The sequence below is a fragment of the Phodopus roborovskii genome, unplaced genomic scaffold, assembly GCF_943737965.1.
Source record: "Phodopus roborovskii unplaced genomic scaffold, PHOROB, whole genome shotgun sequence".
NCBI lineage: Eukaryota > Metazoa > Chordata > Mammalia > Rodentia > Cricetidae > Phodopus > Phodopus roborovskii.
The window spans coordinates 12175022-12185112 of record NW_026126485.1 but is presented as its reverse complement, the minus strand read 5'-3'; the positions used below and the strand labels follow the sequence as shown (position 1 = coordinate 12185112).

The 10091-nt window shown below is 40.5% G+C and overlaps 1 pseudogene; it reads right to left on the bottom strand.

Moving 5' to 3' along the window:
• Positions 1-4856: 4856 nt before the first annotated feature.
• On the bottom strand, positions 4857-5567 carry LOC127229954 (60S ribosomal protein L10-like; annotated as a pseudogene).
• Between the last annotated feature and the right edge of the window lie 4524 nt (positions 5568-10091).

Below are 10091 nucleotides of genomic sequence, written 5' to 3'. Positions count from 1 at the left end.
GAAGGGAAAACACATTCTGCTGGGTCTCTTACAACATCTTCCAAGGGTGCTCCATTTTCATGGCCCACTCACTTTCCCAAGATCCCACCACTAGCACAATGGGCTGTATTTCAACAGGAATTTATGGGAAAGTAGGGAACATTCACAACCTCAAATACAGCTAGCACCCCACACCTCAGTCTTTCCTCCTCTTATACTAACCAAGAAGAGAAAATCATTTTAACAGCTCACTTTTGACAGGTTCTCTGAAACCACAAATCTGAAGCCTTAAATTGCTAACTCTGTGTATGTGTGTATATTTGTGATATTTGTGTGTGTGTGTGTGTGTGTGTGTGTGTGTGTGTGTGTGTGTGTGTACTTGCATGCATACCTGTGAAGACCAGAGGGGACAACCTCAGATGTCCTTCCTCAGAAGTCAGCTACCTTGTTTTTTGAGACAGGGTCTCTCTCTGGCCACTCACCAAATAGATGAGACCGGCTGGTCATTGAGCACCAGAGCTGTCTGCCGCTGCCTCCCCAGCACTAGGATGGGATTGCCAGCACACACCATTACACCCGGCTTTTAAAATATTGTTTCTTGGGCACTAACTCAAATCTTTGTGATTGTAAGGCAAGGACTTTGTCAACTGGGCTATTTCTCCAGCCAGATTTTTCTTAAGGAGAACCCCATAGATTCTGAAACTCTAGGCCTTGCAAATTTGAATCCTCCTTGATGGTCACTGGACAGTGTCTCTTAAGCTGGAGCTGATGTGCTGCTCCCTCTCCTGGGGCTGCTTCTATCACACACTTTTCTGTCTCCTTTGACAATTCCCTAACTGACTCTGCAGACCAGTAGATAGCCATTCTCCCCAGGCAGACCCCATTTTGTTCCTTCCTTCCTCTTCCCTTCCCACACTTCAAAGCTCTTGGCCTGTTTACCTCCTCGAGGCCTTGATCCTCTTTCCTTTCTCTAACACTGGCCAACTTAGTATTCCTGGCAGAATTCAGGTGCATCCTGTGGATGCTCTTCCAAGACTGTTAATAAACTCAGACCTCCCAGTCACTTCTGGGACATTCTGCTAAACACCTCCCTGCAGCCAGAACTCTGGTCATTTAATCATTGGCTCCATTGCCTTCGGTTTATGGATTTGGAGCCAATTTTCAATCTATATCAGAGTTTTCCTATCCCAGCCAATTTAAATGAATTTTACAAGTAAATTTTCATGGGACAATTTTATCAAGTGTTTTGCTGACGTCCAAATACATAACATCTGCCATGTTCATCTTATACCCATTCATGAAGTGAAGTGGACTGTGTACGTGTGTGTGTGTGTGTGTGTGTGTGTGTGTGTGTGTGTGTGTGTGTGTTTACAGTTCTTTTCAAGAAACAAACTGCTACATTTTTCTGGTGCAATTGGTCCCTAACAAACCTATGCTGCTTTGGTCCTGGATTGAATTATCCTCTGGTTTGGTTCTCATTAATTTTCATGGGTAAGCATTCTTTTTCTCTCCTAATATTTTTCTTGTACTATAAACAATTATGTTAGTTAAACAGCAAAACAGAGCTTATAGCACTGTATTTCACAGATTTGCCTTATCCCCTATTGGCGGCTCTTCTCCCAGCTGCTTCTAATCAAAGTTAATTCCTTCTCACTGCATTCCCCTCCTTCCCATTCTGAGTGTGGACACCAATCTTCCGATTAAACAAGATCACTCAGGGAGCTTGGGAGGCAGAATCTCATTTCCTCTTCTTTCCCACAGCTAGATGCTGGCCTCCATGTGGTCAATTTACCTGTTTTTCATCCACCTCAAACTCTCCCCAGCCCTTCTTCCTTCAAGTGTGAGCATTTTGCAGAGTAGGACTGCTTCCCTATCTGTTCCCTAACCTTTAGATGAAATATGGAAGATGGAGTAAACCCAGGGTGTGACTATGAGGTGAATCCATATCTGAGACAAACTATAGGGCATTCCCTTTCAAAATCAAGTCAGGTCCTGAGGAATTACAGGCAGTTAAAGTTTGCCAGTAGGGTGTGGTCACAAGGTCCAACTCTCTGGATATCTATATGCAGTTAATGGTTGCTGGAGAAGGATAGACATTTTCTTCAATAGTGTAACCACTGCTATGGTGTCCATACTCCTGGACATAACCCATGCTCCTATAAGCAACTGCAATGAATCTCATTATGTTAGCAAACAAACAACAGGTACATGAATGTATAAAGGGCACTAATTGGGAAGAAGATGGGAATCAGTGAATGGGGAGGATAAGAAAAAGCAATGGGGAGTTATCCTTGTTAGGGTTTCTATTGCTGTGAGGAGACACCATAACCACAGCAACTCTTACACAGGAAAACATTTAATTGGGTGACTTACAGTTCAGAGGTTCAACCCATTATCATCATGGTGGGACATAATGGAATGCAAGTGACATGATATTAGAGAGGTAGCTGAGAGTTCTAGATCTTGCACAGGAACCAGGAAGTGGTCTGTCTCAGTGGACATTGCTTGAGCATATCTGAGATCTCAAATTCCTCCTCCAGAGTGGCATACTTCCTCCAACAAGGCCACACCTACTCCAACAAGGCCACACCTCCTAATAGTTCCACTCATTTGGGACCATTTTGTTTCAAACCACCACAAATATTCATGATCAAAACACATATACAGTTATGGAAATGTCATCATGAAAAATTAATTATAATGGGTAATTAGTATATGCTAATAATTTAAAAGTCAAGTCAGAAAATAAACATGATTTTCCAAGAACCAGGTAATTTTTGAATTCTAATATGTTACCTACAACCTCTGTGATGACTGTCATTGCTCAGAGCTCACATTTGACACCGACATTGTGCTTGGCGCTTTACTTAAAATGACAACTGCTCCTAATACTATCAGATGGAGTACCCAGCTTCTGAGTGACCAGGATTCCTATGAAAAACAATGCTAAGAATATTTCATGAATCCATTAGAATTTTATTCCTATTTCCTAGTTAAATGTTAAAGTTAGCAACATGAATTTATTTGTGAGAATCCAATAATACTAGAGACATTACCATCACCCTGTGCTTTTCTGTTTGAGATTCTCCACAGTTATTCAAACCCCACCAATCCAATTATTTCTTGTGTTCTTACCAAGTTGAGAGAACTTTCCAGACACTGGACTAAGCTGCAAGGAAGCCTCCCCAGTTTACTTCCTGCCTTCACTTCAGATCTCCATTAACCTTATTCTGCTTTGTCAACTTCCAGTCCTGCCATCCTTGCCTTCTTGTTGAAGAAGGTAAAAGTAGCTCAGACCGAGGAAAGGAAAATGTGGCCTGGCTAGTCATCAGACCAGAAAAAATGGACACCAATAAAGGGTCTGCAAAGCTCCCAAGGTGGCAGTACTTCGCCATGGACATAACATGACTCTGATGTGTCTAGTGATGCTCTGAGAGACTGTACTAGGAACAGTCAGTGCTGGTGGTAAATTTCTTCCCCTGCCAAGTGAACATAGAGGTATTAGAGGATCTGAGGTGTGGCAGAAGTTCTCTGAAAGTAGAAAATATAAAGCCATTTTCTTTCCATTCATCCTGAATTCTTTGAGTCTTGGGGACCAAGGAAAGCCCATGAGCACTCAGAAACAAAAGGCAGTTCAAGAGCTCAAAGCAGGTGTTTCCATATTCACTTCCTGCATTTTCTTCCTTGAATAAAGGGCCCCCAGAACCTTTTGTATTTAACAACACTGTAGAAGGAATACAACTGCTACTTTTGCCGAGAAGACCTAGGCACTTTTTGACAGAAATAAGCATCAGGTACAGTGTTTGAGGTAAGAGGTTCTCGTATCTACATTGGCTGTTCCTATGGAAACATAACCCTGAGTCCATATTTAGTCCAGACCAAATACTGACCACTTTATAATACTCTTCTTGGCTTTGAACCTTTCAAAGCACTGCTTTATCCAAATCTCGCCTAACTCTGCCCTTCTCTAGAGTGCTAGGATTCCAGTGCAATGTCCTTGCTTTCTGAGATGGCCTCTAGGATACCATTTCCATCATTGCCTTGGATCCATAGACCCAAATGCATCAGCATATTGGTGTGTTCCTAGTGATCTTAGAAGCCTGGGTGCTCAGTGTTTATTCTGCTGCGGGTGAATATCCTCCAAGATTGATTGGAGGTACTTGATTAGACACAGTTCTGTACCTGTTTTCTTCAAAGCATTTAAAATATGGAGCTTTTACTTTATTGAGGATGTTCAAGCATGAACCAGAATATTTTATGCATGTTTACTTTGTAGTTAAGAAGCCAAGATCAGTCAAAGCTCCCATGTCAATTTGGAAATCAGCTCTCCTAGATCAGGAATAGTCAAAACATCTATTAAGGAGGGTAGATCATGTATTAGACACCAGGTCACAAGTCACATCTGTTGTAGCATCCAGTAGCCATAAATAATGTGGAACATAGCTGTGTCCCAACACAGCTTTTTCTTGTAATCTTTTCCTTACCAAATCAATTGGACTAAAGGACTATGACCTAGATCATTGCAGGAAAACAGAATCAGTGTTCGTGAGATGGATAATTGTCTTCTCAACATGGACATGTACTTAATACTATTTGAGTTCTAGAGACACATCATTCTTAATCTTGGATTTCAACTTGAGCAATAGCTAAGTGGTTAGTAAAGCATACTTCTGGCCATTTCCAAAGTGGATCAGATTATGAAAGCTCTGACTCAATTAAAGTTTTAAATTCATTGATGGATTAAAAATTTGAAAAGACTAATAGGGAGCTGTTAAGACTATAGAAGGTGGAGCCTAGTTAGAAGAAATGGCTTGCAGGCTGGTGCCTTTGAAACGTGTATATTGGGACTGTTCTTTTTTTTTTTTTTTTTTTAAGCAGACTGGATGTGAAATTTATTACTGAACATGATTTGTTAGGGTACAGGAGAGCACTGTGGAAGCTCTCAGGAGTGCAGAGCTCGCCACTTGTCCAGGGGACAGCGATTAGGGATATATTTAACCCCACAGCCATCAGGAATGAGCCGTTTCTCAGTAACCATGTCTTCAAATTCATCTGCATTAAACTTGGTGAAGCCCTATTTCTTTGAGATGCGGATCTTCTGGTGGTCAGGGAACTTGAACTTGGCTCTACGAAGAGTCTCACTCACATGTTCCTTATTCTGCAGCTTGGTGCAGATGGACATGATGACCTGGCCAATGTGAACCCTGGCCACTGTGCCCTGGGGCTTCCCAAAGGCACCACGCATACCCATCTGGAGCCTGTCAGCTCCAGCACAGCTCCACACATTTTTTGATTTGGATGACATGGAAAGGGTGGAGCCTCACTCGAATATGAAAGCCATCCATGCCACAACTCTTTACCATGTATTTGTTGGCACAAATACAGGAAGACTCTAGAGCTTCAGAAGAGAGCTGCTCATATTCATCTGACACCATGTGGCCCCAAAGTGGGAATTCATCAACTTTTGCCTTCTTCCGTCCCAAATCGAAGATTCGGATTTTAGCATCAGGGACACCTCCGCAGAAGCGAGACTTTGGGTACGGCTTGTTCTTACAATATCGTTAACATTGGGCAGGGCAGCGACCCATGACAATTGGGTCATCGGTCGCGCGCTGGAGGAAAAGAAGAGCAGGACTGTTCTCTTGTATGCTGTTTACTTTTCCTGGCTGTTTAGGCTCAGCAGCTTTCTTCTATCATGCCTATCCATGGCTTAAAAATCAATGGGGCCAGCTATTCATGGGTTGAACCATCTGAAACTGTGAAACAAAATGTCTTTCCTCTTTTTAAGTTGTTTCTTTCTTACATTTGTCAGTGAAAAACTAATTCAAGAGGAAAGGCAGAAACTGATGAACTTTAAGTATCCCCTAAACAAGACAAACTACTCATTCATGATGATGACAAAATACACAGTAGTGTACTATATCTTATTTTAAATGACAAATTATGGTGGGCCTTCCTTTGCATATTAAACAGACACTATTCATTTTAGAAAATGTTTAGAACCGAACTTATTTAAAGGATAAACTCTCCATCATTACCATATCATTATGGTATCGAGTAATGCCATTTTGTTTTCACTGTGAGGAGGAGAGCAAAGACAAACACCTAACTCACTAGGATGGTAACTGAATTTCAGCTTGCAGTTGATGGAACCTTAGAAATAAGCCTTACAATGTAATTAAGACAATGAGTAGCTAAGAAAGTCTAGCCAGTGTTTAAAGGTAGATTGTCCTTGGTCTAATTACTCTAAGAGCATTTCATGTGTTTTTGCTCTGTTCTGGACAGTTCCACAGGCTATTGCTAATTATCTGTACATAAACGTCATTATTCTCTAGTACTCAAGATAGACAAGAGAGCAATGTTGTTTCATAGAGACTACGCAAGCAGAAACAGTCATAGAATTCCCAGAACTTGATTATAATTGAAACTCTGGTATCTTAATTAGTAGATATGTCTTGGATCCCATATATGTCTGATTGTTCTGGCTAAGTTCTCACAGGAAGTCATCTTGTCAAGTGATCACTTTGTTCAAACCAACAATTGAACATCCTTTCCCTCCTATGAATGCTAGAAAAAACTGGCCACACAGACAAAATTATTTCATCCTAGCTGAGCACCAGAGAACACATCAGAGAGGAGACTGGGAGATTCAAATAGCCACATTTCACAGTAAATTAACACCAGACCAATACATTCCTTCAAAGGCTAATTCAATAGGTGTGAGATAGCTGCATAAGTTTTCACAGCAGTAAATGAATATAATGCCTTAATGCCTATCAGTTAGGCCATTTTAAGAAGAAATGTGGTATATAGATAGGCCATGAAACTATATCCACAACTAAGGTATCATTAGAGCCTTTTTCTTACTGGCCAAACTGGTGGTTTCAGGGACCAAGGAACCAGGAGGTCAAAGGCATTTCGACCAGGACACCTCATTGGCAAGTCTTTTTCAAGGTTATTACAGAACTTTCTCTAGATGCTCTCCATAGAGTAAAGACATTCCTGGGCCATTAAAAGCTGATATTTAGCAATGTGTTGCTAAGCACACAGAGCCAAATGCTGTAGAACATTTTGCAAATTATTGGGACAATTGTGTCATTGCTTCTACTATGAAAAAAGTTATTCTATGTGTGTACAGTGTGTGTGTGTGCACACGCATGTGTGTGCACGTGCATACATTTGTGCAAGTGTACATTTGTGTATGTACCTAGACCAGGGAGCCTTCTCCAGATCTAATGAGCCAACACTTCCAATAGAGTGAAACAAATCTTCTGTTTGCTTTTCTTTGTGCATTATCAAATCCATCTGATCTCAGAGGACAACTCTAAGCCCATACTCTGTGGTGTGTCTAAGCTCTAGGATGGAGTCCACTGTAGCTTCTCTTCCCATGAAATTTCACCAGAGCCTCAAAAAATGTGTGGCCCCGTTCATTCACTGGGGAAACCTTCCTGGAGCCTGTCTAGAGTAAAACGGAGGAAACGGCATGTTTGAGAATAAAAATATGTACTGGGCAACTAGAAAGGATAGGCTCGGGATGTGCTTCAAAATTACTTTCCTTTAATGAATACAGTAAGGTTATCCTAAGCCTAGAATGAAATGCTTTCTATATTAGCCATCTTAGAAGTAGGTATCAAAGAATCACTGCCAATGAATGAAGAAGTAGTGATTGATTCATAATAAACAAACAACTTCAGATGGGAAAGGACCTCCATGGAACTTCTAATTAAAAAGCCAGTTTTTTTTGGGGGGGGGAATAACACACAATTTACTAGGAGTAAAAAGTGTGGGGAAAAAGGGGGAAAACAATACATTCCTGGTATCCAGCTCTGGACTTCTTATGGCCATTTGTGGAGAAGGGAATTCACCTTGCAGAGACTAAGAAATAATCAGATTTCTGTAAGGCTCCATAAGGTGTAACTTGTGACTCCGAAGAGCCAGTGATTTAACTTTATTCTTTGTCTATTGCAGGGGATTAAAATGAAGCAAATGCCTAAACAACAATGCAGAGCTGGACTCTGATGGTCGCTGTGCCCTCGGTTTGTTCCTTCCTGCAATTACAGCAGCTAGAGCTATCAGGGGCCAGCAAGCACTGTGGAGCCCTGCAAAACACAAACCCCAGTCTGCTACCCACCTCTTATAATTAATCTCTTCTTTCCACAGGAGCCATCATCTGCAGAGCTCAGCGTTTGCCTGAGACTCTGACTTTTTCTTTTAGCATAACCACTGTCTTTGTTTTTGGAAAGGAAGAAAACAGCATCCATGTCAGAAACCTTGCATAGGAGGGCGCCTAAGCTTTGAATAAGCAAACATGCATGAAATGCTTGTGGCCACCTTCAATCTAAGCATCATTTCTTCCCCCAAATAACTCTGAAAGCAACAGCAGCCAGTATTTTCTTTCTGAAGATAGTCCCAATATTTTTATCCATTAATAATGAGGTAACTCTTTAGTGAGAGCAATCCTTCCTTTTAAACTACTATAAACATCATGTGGACATAGACAATCTAGCAATGCATAGGATAGAAGAAAAAAGCAGTATTTTTTAAACTCTTTACTCTTCACTGATGCAGTTTCCATGGAAACTGTAACATTAAGCCAAGCAGTTATTTCAACATTACATAATACTGTCTAATGGTTAGTTACTCCTGAATAAGCATGTTTATCCAGTAGCTTTTTGTCCATGTAATCAACCATATCTACCCTGATTAGATTAAATAGGGACTAGAGTCATGAAATCATTTATTGCAATGTGATTTGTGCCTGTTATTCATCTGGAAAATGACAGGCTATGTTTGCCAAAGAAGAGGTGCCTGTGGAGTGTGCCTGTGCACTTGAGGGAAGAGTCTAGAGCTGCTAAGGCACACTGATTGTAGATTTGATACATTTAGATGAAGGGGATATGACATTGAACACCAGAGCAGAGCTCTTCACAATACAACTACAAGCATTATGGTTCTCTGCTTCCTTTTAGCAAGAATGGGACAGGGTTGGCTCTGACTACCAGAGAACTGGCTCACATGAATAAAGCACTCAGGACAAAGGATATGTGCTATGGAAACTCTCATTACATTTAGGACCAAGAGTTTTCCCCACATGAGCACTGGAGATTGTTGCATGATTACTGTTGATTGAAAAATTGAAGAATTAACAGGACACCAATTCCCAACGACTGTACTTTTTGTTTAATTTCTTTTTAATTACTTCATGAGACTCTCCTTTGAGGCCTTCTAGGACTCCTTTCTCATACACAACTTTCAAAAAATACTCCTTATCCCCAACTTCACAGAGGTATGACAATTAAAAATTGTATATGTTTAAGCTAGATGACAAATTGATGATTTGATGCATTTTATACTGTGGAATAGCCTGCTTAGCTGACCTTGTTAGCATATCTATCCAAAAGCATGAATAATTGCCTTTATCTTAGGACACCTGGATGTTTTACTTATTGTTTTCATTTATTGAAAACCATACAAGTTTTAGCTACTTTTCAATGAAGTAAAATAGTGCTCACCATAACTAATTTTTGGAGACGTTCTTTACACTATCTAGATACTTGATTTCCTCATGGATGATGGACATAAGCTAAAGGACATTAATTTTCTCTCTTCTGTTCCCTCCCTTTCCTCTATCTTCAGACAATAATTAGTGATTTAAGTAGGCATTGAAAAGATCTGTTGGGAAATGAATGGAATCCAAAAACTAGCATTTTGAAGTCACTTAAATAGTTCTGTAAATATACAATCAATTTAATGAAGTTTCTGCTTACTCTTCTTTATATTCCTACTGAAAATGCAGTGATGATGTATATAGTTAAATTAGAAAGAATATAGATAACTAAATTTCCATGAAAATCTCTCAAAATCCTCATTTTCCCCCTTTTTATGGAGGGGTTTCAGTGCAAAAGACTAGGACAAGCTGCCAGTCACTAAAGGAAGACCCTTTGTTCTAGACCTTTCTGGTAGCCATTGATCCTCTCTTGCTCTACAAGCACGACAGTTTCTCATGTCAGTGTCCCAGCCTTCTTTTTTTCTTTCGTGTAGTCCTTGCACAGAGAAAAGCAGAAAATTCACTTTTCTGCCCCCTCTTTTCTCTGCTGGTGCAGGCTGGTTCA